Raw genomic sequence first — 15527 nt, 5'->3', positions numbered from 1 at the left:
AACACGTAAAAGCAATAAAGCTGCAGAGTTCTCACAGTGCTGGATCATCCCTGACCCAAATGCCTTGTGCTGAGGAACAAAGCATCCCTATATTGGTTAGATGAGATAAGACAAACTCCCCTGCACACCCTTTTCCTGCTGAGGGAAGGCACACTCAGGAAAGTCCAGCAGCATCACGAAACCCTTTTGTTGCTGTTCAATACAATTCTAGGACTGCACTGGAGCAGAGCTATTTCACTGTCAATGTCTCACTGTTTCTCAAGTGCTTAAGTATTTATCCCACCACAAACTGCTGTTGTTTGGTGCTGTGAGCTCCTGTTAGCTTCATTCATAAGATGCAATCAGTGCAATCCTATTTCGTGATGACAGTCATTATCCACTGGACCAGAAATCCTCCTTAGTACTTTTTATTTGGCAAAAATGATTATTCAGGATCTTTAACTGCAAGGTTTGTCAGTCCCACACAACACCAAAATATTTCTCTGTAGTTTGCAGTTTTAGTTTCAGCAAATGTAGAAGTGAAATATGTAAGTATGAATAATTTTTATGAGAATTTCATGGACCTTGAGAAAATGTCCTGCCATGTTTTTCTCTTTAGCTATTTAATTGCAATGTCATATTAACAGAAAGCAGCATACCCAATTCTGCATGGATGAATAAGCACATTCAATAAAGAAGATTTAACAGAGTAAATCAAACACTGGATTAAACATTTTCTGCATAACAGACCACAAAATGGGCATTCATTTTACCAATAGATCCTCTACATTAGAAACAAATAGAAATGCACACCAACGTAATTAAACTGCACATCCTGTGCCCTGATTACTGAATTTCCCTATATTTTGTTAAACTAGGTCTCATGAATTAGGATTGCCAAAATGCATTCCAAAATGCATACTGGAAAACTGAATGTAATTTTTTTAAACATTTAGATTAAATACATTTTCCCTCTGTTTTATGAAATAATTCCTACATATATAATCCTACATATTGCAGAGGATTTATGCAGATTTTTCAGCAATAGCAGTTCAGAAAGGCACACAAAGTTAATTTTAAGATCCCACTTTTAGCAGTTCTAAATACTTTTTCTCTGAGCAACTTTTCCAACTTTGATCTCGACCAAAACATCTCTCATAAAAACACGTTTTACTTCATGGCTTCTATTTGGGATTTTCACATGTCCATAGAACTACCCTTGTTACTTTAAAGTTTGTGTAGTTAATACCTAACTCTATCAAAATACCTTTCAGAAGTCCAGTAATCTGAGAAAAATTTCATAAGGTCTGGAAGTGTTTTTTATTTTCCCAGGTAGGGAAGTCTGAAAGAAAACTAGGAAGAATCAGCATTAGAATTATGGAGTTTCTAGTTATCTCGAGGTCTGGTCTCCCACCATTTGATCAAATGCTTCTTCCTCCAAAAACAAACAGCAAATGCTATGATGAATTTTAAGTTTCTTGAGTTATGTTGTCTCTTTATCCTGCAGTGATTTCACGTGTGAAATCTCATTATTCATTCTATTGTTCCCTCAATGGATACAGAATTTAATTCTCCTTGAGTACCAGTTTGAATAAGGATCAGCAGCAGGATCGGGCCCATTAGCTGCTTGAAACATCCAGTGAATAATCTGATTTATCCCAGCGAAATGGCTCATTAGTTCAGGCAGCAAGGCAGTGTTTGTGTGGTTGGTGCTGCACTTGTGTGTGGTTTTCCTCTGCAGTTCTGCAGTTCCACAAGTGGCACCCACTCAGGCGTGCACCGCCCTGATTGTTCATTAACCACAGCAACAGCCTCGCCACAGCCAGGCGTGTTTGGGAAAAAATTATTGGTTTCCAAATTTATTCCAAACTCTCAGACAACCTTGATTCCAACTTCCTCTTTTTTACCATTATCTGAGTTGTTTTCCTGTCGCACTTTGCAGTGGTCAGCCTCAGCCATGCCCTATAACTTGTGTGATGTTAGTGACATTCGACCCTGTACTGCAAATGCTCAGTGGGATGCAGACACTCAGCTCCCATGGATGGTATGAATATTGTGATACAAGCCTTGGTAGATCAGTGACCTGAATATATTTTAAAAACTCCGAATAATTAAACCCACATTCTCGACCTAAGGAGCACTGAAACTCATTTTGAAGTTGCCCTTTTGATTACGAGGATGTGTGTAAATTATGGGATTGCTTACAGAGACTGGAAAGAGAATTATATGTCACTTGACTTCTGTAACCATGCAAGGCAAAGAGTTTGCTTTTTCAAGCCTTAATTAATGACAATCTGCAAAAATCTGTAGGTCTCTCATGGCAGTCAAAATTATCTTGTACAAAATGAACACCAAGGAGAAAAAAGCCAGGGTCACAGTTTTGACAATGCTGCTCTCCCAGTGTAACTGGCAGAGTATGGAAAGAAAGTTCCACTACAGCTACATTAAGGATTACCTGTAAGTTTTATGGGTTTCCCAAAACTACAGGTATCCAGGAAGAAGGAAGAGTCTTTGCAGCAGCCCCAAGATTGAGGCTGGCTCAAAGTCCAGGATGCCACAAAGCAGAGTTGAATCCTTTCTGTCCTGGCACTTCCACTATTTGGCCATTCCAGCATCTTGGTCAATCAGGATACTTTAGAGTCAGTCAGAAAAAAGAAACAGATTGGAAATATGACTGCAGTATAGTTGTGTCAGTAAATGAAGATTCATTAGGATTATGATTTATTGAGATTTAAGGAGGATTAGGTAAAGATGGACAAGTGTGTCTAATGACACTCAGTTACTGCCTCACTGCCTATTTGCAGTATTACTTGAAGCAATTTTATGGCATAGTGAGGTTTTCGGACTTGTGTTCTCTGAGTTTAGGAAAACTGTACCTTTTCCAGCACATCTGGAGACTGTAACTTAGGTAAGAAATTAATCTCTTTTCTCTGGAAATATTCCTGTTCTTTTATATATTGCATTTCTTTTATTAATCTCTTTTGACTTGTTGCCAGTTTATGAATACAGATCCTTCAGCCATCAGTGCATATTCCTACTTCATTACAGTCAGCACAAGTTTTACCATGCAAAGTTCAGCCTCACCCCCTTGGTCTTTTCTGTTTGATTAACAAAACATAATTACACCTGAAGGTGAACTGTATATTGCCTTAAAGAGGAGATAGGAGTAATTATTTAATTTAATTTAATTTAATTTATATATATGTATTTTAAAATTTGCCCATAAAAATACTGAAAATAAACAGGAATTAGTCTGGGAGATGGATGATACAGAAAATGAAACAACATAAGCCAGCCACAGGTTGGAAGTTTTGCATTTCCTATTTGAGGAGAATGACAAGTGCAAGATCATTGAGTAATCTTTGAACAGCAGCATTCTCTAGTCCTGAAAATCATAACTGGGACCTGGCTGAAATGAAAAAAAGAGGATAAAGCAAGACTTTAAGTTCTGAAACTGATAAAGGTCCCTTAGGAAACTCGCCATAAATATTATCATATAATTAAAAGGGTTTAAAGTAGTCCATAAAGTAAAGGAATTGATGTGTCTCATATGCAGTATTTTTGCCCAGACTTCACCAGAGAAACCATAAACAAAACACTATAAAGGCCTCAGCTGAAATGAATTCTTGCCAGCTGGGATTCTTGTGAAGACACACGTGTCACCAAGGACTCCAACACCAAACTGTAGCCAAGAGACAGCTGAAAGTTAGGAGTGAGTAACAGCCAGGGACTGACTGTCAGGTAAATCAGGCTGTTGGTGGTAACTGCTAAAAATTAATCCAACTGCATTTGAAATTACAGAAGCAGGCGACTAAAAATGCTAAAGCAGACACTGCTCCTTCTTTGATAAAATCTCTGTTGGAGGCTGATTTGCCTCAGTTCCAAGGCTGGGTCTGTCAGGCCTCCACTTGGAGTTCTGTGTAAGAGCAGAGATTAAAGTTTGGGCTTTGCTGCTGCAGTGGTGGAAATTTAACATTATCTGAGGGTACACACAGCCAGGGAGGGGCTGCCAGACCCTCTTCCTCTGTTTGCTCTAAAGGGCATGTATGAAAATATCTCAGCTGCAGCAGGGTGATTTGGGGACAAATTGAAGTTGTGAAGGGCTGTGGCTAAAAACGTTACCAGCTTATAAACAGGAGTATGTGTAATCACTTCTTTGATAAGTGAATTTACTAAGCTCATACAGCAAAGGCCTCCTTATTGAGCATTTCCTTCCCAACATTACAGTTCAAGCAAGTTTTGTGTTTAAAATACTCTCTTTAGGATTTTAAAGCCAGAGAGTAGCAGTAGTGGTGCACTGAAATCTTTAAGGCATTTGAAATGAGATTATACTCAGCTTGCTCACAGAAATGAGAAAAGCTCCTGTTTTTCTTTCAGAAGCTGTGAACTGGTGCCAGACTGTATGTATGTGTGATGCTTTTGAGAATTCAGGATGGACACTCAGGATTTAACATCCATTTTTCATTAATCCAAACATAGTACACTCCATTTAAATGCTACCTTTTTTCTTCTGCAGAAAAGAAGACATCCACATTGCATTTATTAAACTTTAATCAAACTATATGTCTAGGAAAAGAAGGCTCCTACTTATAAACAATACGTGGGCCAGCTATATGGAAGTATTTAATGTTTTCATAAGATGTTTGCATTTTAATCTGTTTTCAGTGGGCAATATCTGCAACCTGAATTTCAACCCCATTGCCTTGATAACAGGGTTTTCTGCAGGCTGTGTGTTCTTAGAGTGATAATATATAAAATAATAAAAGGTCAAATCTTGTAGTCTGAATGAGAATTTTAGGTTTGAATGTAAGAAACCACAATGCACAGTATTCACTAGAAAGTTGTTTGTTTGTTTGTTTAGTCTCAGCATCATCTTTTTCGGGATAAGATGCTGGCTTAGCAGATCCAGGTCCATGCAGCACTCCCAGGACAGCTCTTCCATAAGGTAACTTCTCCAGGAGCACAGCAGTTATTCCTGCAACTCCAACCACCTCTCTCAGGCATTGTGCAGCACAGAATCTCTCAGGGATCAAGGAGACTTCGAGCTGTTGTCTTTACTGCAGCTCTGGGCCTGAAATGGCTCAGAACCAGAGAGCAGAACTGATGGGAGCCCCACTGCCCTCCCCTTGTACCTCCTTAGCACCTCAGGAGCAGCACTTCCTCCTGTGTTTGATGGAGTAAATAAGGAATGGGCTGCAGCTCCTCACACTGGGAATACTAATTCTATATAAAGCCCCTCATTTCGGCCCTTCCATTAAGCCAGAAGAGACAGAATTTCCCCCCCAGTTCAGAAGAATGCTGTGCTGTTATCAATGTTGAGGCAGATTATTAGGAAGATTTGCAAGAATAACTACTTAAAATGGTCACATTCATTTTAAAGAAAAGAAATATAATTAGTATTTGCATAGAAGAAAATGGATTAATTTAAATTTTAGTTGATTATAATTATTGTCATCATAATCATCATAATTATCTTTGTATGTCTAAATGACTGATTCAAAGAAGAATTTTTAACACATTTCACATGTCAGTGCAATTCTTTTCTGTTTTGTGCTTTAGTGCTTGGGGTTTTTCATTTGCTTTTTTCAGTCTGAACTTTTCATGGAAGCTATTGTAATTTTCTTTATAGGTGGAAAAATGTTTCAAAAGAAGTCAGATCTAGAAGTACTACATACATCCTTCTTTTTATAAAAAAAGATAATCAAATTGTACAGAAAACCAGGTATATAAATACTGTGGGATGGCACTTTGAACTGCTCCTAAGAAAGGGATTTTAAATAGTGAGGTGCTACCTAAATCTGCCCTTTTGAGCCAGACAAGGGATGTTAAACAGGGATAGCTGAACACAAATTAGTAGCTGAACTAATTGAAGTGGTAGTGCAGCCAGATGAGAGTATCATTCAAAAAGTCCATTAATGAACTGGGACTGTGTATAGACACTGAGCTCCTAAAGATTTTCAAAGTTCCTAATAATTATTTGTATTTCAGCACTATGGATACTGATCCAGCTGGGATTTAATTCTGTGTTCCCTGGTAATGTTGCTACATAAACTCTGTATTCAACTAGTAAATCTATATTGTGAGAGTTTATCAGTATTGGCAGTTGTGAACAGTTCAGATCCACAATATTTGTTGGTGAAAGCAGTTTCCTTTTTCCTGACTTTTTATCACATCAAACCAGAGATGAGCAATCAAGACTACAAAGGCTGTATACTGTGCATAGCAAAATAAAAGTTTCATAATTCCAATTTCCCTGATGACTTTGAAATTACTATGAAAAGCATTTTGCAACAGAGGGATCATCAGAGCTGGTGTGATAGCTGCAATTCCTGATACCTGGCATCTGTGAAAAACAGGGCTTGATCTTCCAGAACTTAACCTTTCGTGTTGCTTCATTTTCTTTTGTTCCTTTACTCTTCCATCAGGGCCAGTGAGCCAAGTGCTAAAATGCTGTTTCTGACCAGGGTTACTGTGCTTGTGGAAACAATTGCTCCCTGCAGCCTTGCAGATGGCAGTTTCCTGACAGCCTCTTTCAGATGGCTTCCTGCACGGCCAGGAACTCCCTAAATAGGAATTGGGAAGATGGATTCTAAGGGAAGCCTTTGCTCAATTAACTTACGGTGTCTTTCCTATTTTCTTGGAACGAACAGAAGCACGTTCATGCCACTACACAGAAAGATACCTTAAAAAACACCCTTGGAGCTGTAAAAACTCACGGTGAGCTGCCTCTGCCCAAGGGATGGACTGAGGAGAGCCTGTGGGAAGGATTTTCCTGAGTGGCTGCTCTTAGGCAGAGGAATTGTCAGAATTCACCCTGACAGCTGATGAGCTGCAGCACAGCCATGGAAAACCTCTGGCCAAAAGACAGACTCTAAAGTTTCCTCACTGTGTCCAGGAATTGGAATTGTTAACATGTATTTTGTATGGAAAAGGATTGCACTGACAGATGCTGGATTCAAGTAAGTTTCAGTTAATGGAAAATATCAACAAACCCAGGATTCCTGGCTAATTTCATGCACTGAAGTGACCATAGTGTGTTCAATCAACATTCATTATTAAAATAGCAAAGAAAATTGGTGTCTGAAGTCCTATCACTCTATGCAAATTGATTTTTTAAAAATGTTTCGTTTTCTTTGATTCTATTGTTCATGTGAAACAGACCACTATCTAAAATAGAAACTCAGTTCAATTTTAAAAATTTAAACTATATCGTACATTTACATTTTAGGGAAAAGTATTTACATTGCAAAGTATCTGTTCAAATAGTACACTCAGTTCAATTTTTTAAATGTAAACTATATTGTATATTTACATTTTAGGGAAAAATATTTACATTGCAAAGTATCTATTAAACCTTGCTTTCTTCTATATTCATAGACCTTGTGGGAAAAATAGGGAAGATCTTGTCAGGTTTAAAATCATAATGGAATCAAATTGTAAGACACCCCTTTAGAAAAAATTCAGAAGAAATCCTTTCAGTATACAGTGCTCCTCAGTGAAAAATACTCTCAAATTCATAATACTAATGAAAGATATCAGTGATAGTTTCCCAGGGTACTAGCAAGTTTTAATATTATAAATATGGGCAAGGAGAATTTTTAAAAACTCAACCTACAGGATGGTTATACATTAAATAATTATGATCACAGGTGTTCCAACCTGTACTTTCAATTCACGGCCTGATCATCCTTATGCCTCCACAAGTCACTGGTAATTCCATCAGAAAGTCAATGAAGTTACAGAATATAAAACCAGGTTTATGTAAGATTACACATTTTTTCTGAGTTATCGACGTTTGTCACATCAACCTTGATGTGAAAGAAAGAGGAAAAAAAGGTAGATAAAGTCAATAATATCTTCTGAAGATGAAGAGAGACACTTCTTTCATATGGCTTTATCCAAAAGCTCAGAGAACATACTGAGACACAGAGATTGGTCAAGGTAAAAACAAAAGCTGCTCTTAAATATTTGATTCTGATCTCACTCTGAATTGCTTTGACTGAGATTCAGACAGACTCAATTCTGTGTGGATTCAGCCTCAGCAGCTCGGGCTTTGTGACAGGGCTAAAATAGCAGAGTCCCCAGTGAGACTTTTCCCTCCACTTCTGTAAAGAACTATGGACTATCCTGGAGCTAATTTCATTAAATACTTTTATTTACAAAAAAAAAAAAAAAAAAAAAAAAAAAAAAAAAAAAAAGTTCATGATATTTTCTTCAGCCTCCATCAGAGCTGTGAAAAGAGTGACCCAAGAGTTGGCAGAGTGGCAGGAAAGCCTCAGGACGAGGTTCACTCCTCGGGGAGTTGAAAAATAGATGAGAATTCTGAAGGAGAGGCTTTGGAAGGTTCTGTGTGAACCCAGGAGGTTGTGTAGGTCTGGCCTCAACTTCCCTACACCTGTCTTCTGTGATTGTCCTTCTCCAGATTGTCCTCCTAATTCCCTGTATATCCCAGACCTCTTCTTCAGGTGCAATTTTTATTTCTCTAAGGGAGTGTGAGGTAGAACATCCTGAACTTCATCAGCTGCAAACAGTATCCCCAGTGAAAGTATTTACCTATTTTTTAATTTGCATTCTCAGTGAAATTCAAACCTTCCCAGGCACATGGTTCAGGGATCAAAGGGTCAAAATGGCATTTACTACCTCAACCAGTTTGGACCAGTTCCATTGATTTTAACTCAGAACTCCAGACTGATTTCAGTAGGAAGTGGCAGCACAGATTGATATTACTTTATGGATTTCAGAAGAAATGTAGTGTTTGAAAAGACAGCATCATAAAATTGATGTTCAATGCAAAATACCCATTGATCCCCATTTATGTCAATAAGATTTCTATAATTTGAAGACATTAAGAACTATGTCTAGTAGTATCCAAGGTAAAAATACCACTCACTTCCATGGAAACAGAAGCAGGCCCACATTATGAATACTAAAATATTATCTGTGTAATTAAGTATTTAAATCTTTATTATTTCATTACTGGTTTAATAGTAAAGAAATCAAAGTATCTTTGATACAAAGTTTTAAAATATGGTAATTTCTTAATATTTACTCTTAGGCTTATAAAAGATCTGGACTCCTGGATGATGCAAATCAATTATCCCTGTGTGTGTGAAATGCTGTAACAAGATCAATGAGACCTGAACACAAGGAGGCATCTTAGGATAACAGCTGCAGATGCACACATTGTGTGGCAAGCCCAGCCAAAGGAGCTCACACTGCTCACCCTGATGGTTCTGCCTCCCCCACAGAAAACCCCTGCCATTACCCTGCCCAACTGTAAATGCGTGAAAGGAAAACCAAATAAGAGCAGGTAGCAGTCAGGAGATCAGCACAGGCAAAGTACAATAAATGGTCACTCTTGGAGGTAAAAGGAATGCTTTGCATTCAGCTTGGGAATTTATTTTAGATGGGACTTAATGGTCAGACTCTGCTTACAACCAAAAGCTGCACAGTTAATGGCTCTGTGGAAAACTGCAAGGACGGATCTTTACTCCCTAAAATACATATTGGTTTTAAAGATGAGCTCAAGATGATTACTTTCACAATATTAATAATTCTGCCAATTGGATTTCCACAAAGTAGATTCAATAAAATACTGGAAATATTTAGTCAATAAATCAATTACACTTCCACTCAGTCTGGATAGCTATAAATTGTTTTCTCATTGATAAAATTCTGTTTATGAAAATCTATTTTCAAGGAAACAACTCCTAAGGTTTTTATTGGAAAATGCTTTGCAGTTAAAACAGAAATGAGAATTAATGGAAGGGCCACATGAGCCTTATATGTATAAATAAAAAAAATTCCAGAAACTTTTTTTTTGCTACTTGAAGTAGAATGCAATGTCCATGTTTAAAAATACCAAAAGAATGTAAAGAAATTTAAATACCTTCTTATCCCACTAGATGGTGGTGCCTTCAGATTAGGGCTGAGATGCTCAGACAGACAGTGCAGGAAAACTTTTCTTTAACTGACCTGCGAATGTGGAGAGATGAGGTTAATCTCGTTCCTCTGGGAACAGTAACAAGCATCTGGGTCTGATGACTTACTGAATATATTGAAGTACATGAATTGTGTCCACAGAGCTTTGCCATGAAGTGTGTTTTAACTTCAATGCACATCAAATAGTATTAAGTTTTCTTCCTGCAGAAGAAAAGGTGCAAACAATATTGAATCTTAAGAATGATTGTGTCTTGTGTAAAATAGCTTTGTTCCACCGAGGTCCTGGTCCTTTTGCTGCCCTCTCTCCTCAATCAAAATGCAAATTAACGTGGGGGATCATTAGCAATGACTGCATCTTGTATTCATGGATTTCATTGGAACAAGCTTAAAAGTACCACTCACTTTTTTTGTATGACAAATGTGCTGCTGGCTTTCAGAAAAGGTATTTACACATCTGTTAGACAGAAAGTGATAGTGCCAAGCGTGGCAGGTCACATCTGTCCAGTGATAACACAAGTGACATTTTGATAAATAGGAAAAGTGGATGGCACCTTGTTTGAGAGTGTGTTTGTGCTTTAGTTATCTCAGGCTCTGTAGTGAATGGTCACATCCTTCATGCCTCACACAGAGCTGGGAGCTGGAGCAGCTTCTGTGAACTGCAGAACTCCTCTCAAGGGCTGTGTCTGTCAGGGCTGGCCCAAGAGGAGGCCCCAGGCTCAGTGCATGGAGGGAGCCCTGAGGCGCTGTCTCACCTGGCCTGAGCTCACAGGGTATGAAAAGTGCAACCCTGCCAGTGAGCAGCCACCAGTCCTGCCCACACAGGCTCTCCCAAACCAGCCACAGCTCCCTGGGCCCAGGGCAGGCCATGGGGACAAACTGAGTGCACACGGGTGGTCCAGAGACCAGCCACCCAAATCTGTGCAAAGTAGTCAGTGATCACTCAGAAGCAATGTGTGAGACTTGCACTGGCAAGAATAAAGTTTGTTTATTCTTCTGAACTGTTTTCATTTTGCTTAAATATCACGATGCCCATTGTCAGCATGAAAATTTTAAGATTAAAATGAGAAACTGCTTTGTGGATGAAGAACTCCAGTCAGGTAAGCTCTAACGTTATGTTTTCCAATATTCTTTTTAAAGATGGTGTAAGGTGCAGAAAAGTTAAGGATGACTGTGTGTGACTTGGAAAGACAGCATTAAACAAGAACCTCAGACTTCTTTTGTCATCTGTAACTGTTGTTGTGGGTTTTACTCCTATTACCCAAGTGGTCACCCCATTTGTAACACTGGAGTCATTTAGGAACCAGCCCTCCTTCTGGCACAGTTTGCTTCAGGCTTATTTGCTGTATATCCCATTTATTCTGTTCCTCCTATTCTACTCCTTCACTTTTTGATTCTTGTGTTTGCAACATCCTCAATTTCCTATTTCTGTTGCAGGTAACACAATGAACAGCAGCACAAAGCTAAGCTATGTCACATTAGTGTGACTTCCAGGAAAGATTACAGACCCATAGTCCAGACACTGCCATGTAAGAACATCACAGCCAAAAAAAGGCTTAATTTGAGACTTTTTAATGAGCACTTAGCAGGGAATTCCTTTGCATATATGGAGGACTGAGGCAGAAACATGGATACAAAAATGGATGTGGATGCCTGGTTCTTCTGTAGAGCTTTAATTGTTTTGCATGTTAGAATCTTCCCAGCTGTATTAGGGAGAAAGGATCTGCTCTTACTTTCTCTAGAAAGGCAGGCAGGATTTTGTGAAACCCTAAAGAAGCAAAATTCACTGCAGTCACTGTTACTTGCTGCCATTAAGGGTTGAAATGCAGCATTTGCCAAGAGTGCAAGTTCCTTCATTTGATCCCTTTGACTGTACCAGTATAACTGCCAATCACAGGAAATACCTCTAATAACTCTTCCTTTTACTTAATAAGGAATACCACATCTTTAAAACATTAGAAACAGATGTCACTGCATTACTTCACTGCTGATGTATGTAATAGAAATGACACACTAATTAATTTAATGCAGTATAAATGTACTGATTATTTATCATGGCTGACAATAAAATTATGAAAACATTCAATTACAATCAGTGGTAATTCATTATTTATTGATTCTGCGTTATGCACACATTAATACAATACATTTAATCACCTAAGAGAAGGGATCATTTTTCTATTGATACTTAGACATTTCGATTCATCAGTTTTATGTAAAACCCTTGATGTTGAGGTGGGAAGTTTTAATCCACAATTCCATAAAAACCTCAGCTGAAATGTCAGAACTAAATTGAATACAAGTGTCAAGTACGAGTCTAGAAAAATGTGGGCACAAAGAATGACACACTAATTTCAGTCTCTTCTTTCTCTCACGTCAGTGGCCTACATTTGTTAATATAATTGTGGGTACTCTTTCTCAAGGAATCCAAGGCATTAAACACTAACCCAGCAGACAGCTAGTACTGTTTTTTCTTCCTTTTCAAGCTGTTTCTCAGAAGTAGCAGCATCAGGGCTTTGCATGCTCAGGATATCAGCTCAGAGCTCACTAGGGCAGGTTACAGCTTTCCACTGGGCCCTGAGAAATTTCATTGTTAAGGACGAGGAGAAGGGTTTGTCACTTGGGCTCCAGCTGGCTTGGAATTCAGAAAAAAGAGGTGTTTCATTTCGTTATGATTAGAGTGCATTGCAAATGCATCTTCTGGTTATCTTATATCTTTCATTTTGGACCTGCAGTTACCTCTGACCCTTTAAAGTCTATGTTCACATTTATTCCCTCCCACTTACTTTAGGGACAATCCAAGTTCTTTACAAAAAGTAGAATTTTTTTTCCTGTAATCTACTCACACTGGACATACCTCTATGAAGTCCATAGAAAAAAAATTATAGGAAAAAAATCCCATTGTGATATCTATGGAGTTCCTATTTTTATTGTCCTCCCTCATGTTTGACTACAGGAAACTGTGATGAAGCACAAATAGCACTATTAAGCTTTCCAAATTCTCTAAACCAAATTATTGTTTTTAGTTCATACCCTACTGCTTCACTTAGCTGGTTTTCCTCAGTGTCCCCCCTCGTCAGGTGTGTCACCCATCATTTTCTCCCTGGACCCCATGGGGAGCAGGAGCCGTGTTCCTGCCAGCTGGCAGAAAGAGATTTCCAGAATGCTCTTGACTGGGGCTTTCCTCTCTCCTCCTGTGTCAGGGAAGACTCTTTCCCATTTCACTCCAGTGGGGCATATGCAAGGATGACAAAAACAAAAACAAACAAATGGAACCTTTACTTGACATCTTGCCATACAAACACAGCCAAGTTTTGTATAGGATTAATACACAATAGACCAGTATTTCTATGGCTGCCAGTGTAAGAAAACAGAGAGTTTTGCACACCAGTCAGAAAGGAAGAAAAATAATGAAACCTTAAAGTAATATTCTGAAATACTTATTTCAGCTATAGGGAGGCTTAGTAGTTTGTACACATTCAGATTACGTACTGCTGGACTCCATTCAAATAAACCATCTGGATACTTTATAACTGACAAGATATTACTGGGTGATTGTTAGGCTTTAGTAACTTTGCCTTGTCTTTAACAAAATTACAGAGAAATAATAATATTCATGGATATAGTTGATTTGTATATGCTTAGTTGAACCGGACAGCTGCCTGGCATTAATTCTCAAACCTTGAGCATTTTCTAAGTTTCAGAGCAGTTCTTCTCTCCATGGACAGTCACCTCTCAAGGGTACTGCTTTTACTACAGCCTTTATGATTTTATATTGCTTCATGCCACTCCAGCTCGCTGGGTGTTGATGTGCAAGGCTTCCTCTGGCCTTGTGAAAATTCAGTCTTATTTAGAAATATGTTTAGCTTATGGAAGGCATTAAAGTCAAAAAGGAAAAAGAATTCTCACGGTGGATTTTGATTGTTGCATTAATCTTAAAGGGAAAAAAAAAAGTCTTTAAAAGCGCAGTGTTTGAATCTGATTTATTAAATCTTTTAATAGCAATCATGTTCAGAAAATTAACACCCAAAAGTTTCTATCTGGAGTCAATTATTTGCTATTTCTACAACTTCCAGCATATAAATATCTCAGATGAGTTCAGGGCTTGATTGTACTTTGCCAAAGTAAGTAGCCCCTGCCCCACAGAGCTTCCAGTCTAAGGTTTGAGCCTAAAAAGATGCATGAACTAGTTCAGAAAATATGAGAATTCTTACTGAAAGGTATTAATTTAAACTAAGTAATGTGAAAAGTCTGCCTTGGTTTTAGGCAGTGAGGTTAGAGACCTAAAACTAGTGGCCAGGCTTCTTAGAACACATAAAATCAATGGGGAGAAGGGGAGGTTCCTCCAGAGTGTAATTTAAGATCAGTTATGTTCACAAATATAGCAATTTAGTTAGCATACAGTCATCTTCTCTCATCTAAAATGGGATTACTCATAATGCAAAAAACATTAAATTTTGCAGAGAAGGTGCCTAAATAAGCAAGCCTAACAAAAGGAAAGAGAAGATGGCCCACACATGGAATCATGGAAATAGCTGAAAAGCTCTGTTGGTATTGCTTGCTTGGCATCAGCTTGGAAAGTTTATTCTTTTCTGCTTGCTTTGTTTATTGAATGGCTTAGGAGAAAGCTAAAAAAAAAAAAACAACAACAAAAAGGAGGGAACTGACAAAGTTAAAGGACTAGGAAAGAAGCGAAGATAAAGAATGAAAACCAGTGGCAACAAACAGGAAAAAAGGATGTGGAAACACAGGAAAAACGGGAAGAGGGTGGGAAAAGAGGCGTGATGTAACACTGGGAGAGGGTGACAAGCAAATAACCAATGTAGCTGGATATCTGGGATATCTGATCGTCCTTCGGCTCCTCTTGTCCAGGGAGAAGGGACCCAGGAGCCTTGGCAGTTCTTGTGTCCCCGGCCCTGGATGGGTGCAGGAGGCGCAGGATGTGCCGGGGTGTTCGCAGGCCGAGGCACCTCATGGTGCTTTTGGGGCTTGTGTGGCCAGCGGGCCGAGCCCGGTGAGTGTAAACCACAACTGATGCCCCATCAGACTGGGAATTTCAAACAACTGCGTCCAGACCTCCCGAGAACGGGCTTTGCCTGGAGTGAGCGGCCGCAAACTTGCACATCTCTCACACCTCCCTTGTGTGTCCTGCTTGTGCCCCTCTCTGGAGGGTCCCGGCTTGCTTTAGGCCTGGCTCAGTGCCCGCGGACCCGCGCCCTGCGCTGGGCCGGTGCCGGCGCGCTCGGTGCTCCGCGTTTGTCCCGGTACCGAAGGGAGCCCCGCACCGCCACCCTGTCCCCGCGCCTCCCGCTCCGGCGGGCGCAGGTGTTCTAACACTTAAAAACATTCCAGGGAGCAGCGACCGCTCCAGCTCCCAGGGGAACGGATGGGGAACGGATGGGGAATGGATGGGGACGGCCGCAGCGCTGCCTCCCCTCCGCTCCCTCCCCTCTGAGCGCGGGGAGCGCCCGCGGGACCCTCTCCCGGTCCGGGGATCGAGACCCCCTCACGGCCCGGGCAGCGCCGCGGGATGCGGTCACAGCTCGGGGAACGGGGCGCTCTCCCAACCCGTACAGCGGCAGCCCCTCACGGCCCCGGGCTCCCCCCCG

The 15527-nt window shown here is 39.8% G+C and overlaps 2 long non-coding RNA genes across 2 annotated transcripts; one reads left to right on the top strand and one right to left on the bottom strand.

Annotated features, from left to right (window-relative positions):
- The first annotated feature begins 3219 nt into the window (after nt 1–3219).
- On the top strand, nt 3220–12029 carry LOC135304252 (uncharacterized). Its single transcript, XR_010365688.1, has 3 exons — nt 3220–3720; nt 4841–4924; nt 9035–12029. It is a non-coding gene; the product is annotated as an uncharacterized LOC135304252 (long non-coding RNA).
- Nucleotides 9813–15349, bottom strand: LOC135304254 (uncharacterized). The gene is made up of 3 exons (XR_010365693.1): nt 12366–15349; nt 10029–10122; nt 9813–9954 (listed from the first exon to the last, which is right to left on the bottom strand). It is a non-coding gene; the product is annotated as an uncharacterized LOC135304254 (long non-coding RNA).
- Nucleotides 15350–15527: the final 178 nt, after the last annotated feature.

The sequence above is a fragment of the Passer domesticus genome, chromosome 7 (genome assembly GCF_036417665.1).
Source record: "Passer domesticus isolate bPasDom1 chromosome 7, bPasDom1.hap1, whole genome shotgun sequence".
NCBI lineage: Eukaryota > Metazoa > Chordata > Aves > Passeriformes > Passeridae > Passer > Passer domesticus.
Note: the sequence above shows the minus strand (reverse complement) of the source record. Positions and strands in the feature narration are given on the sequence as shown.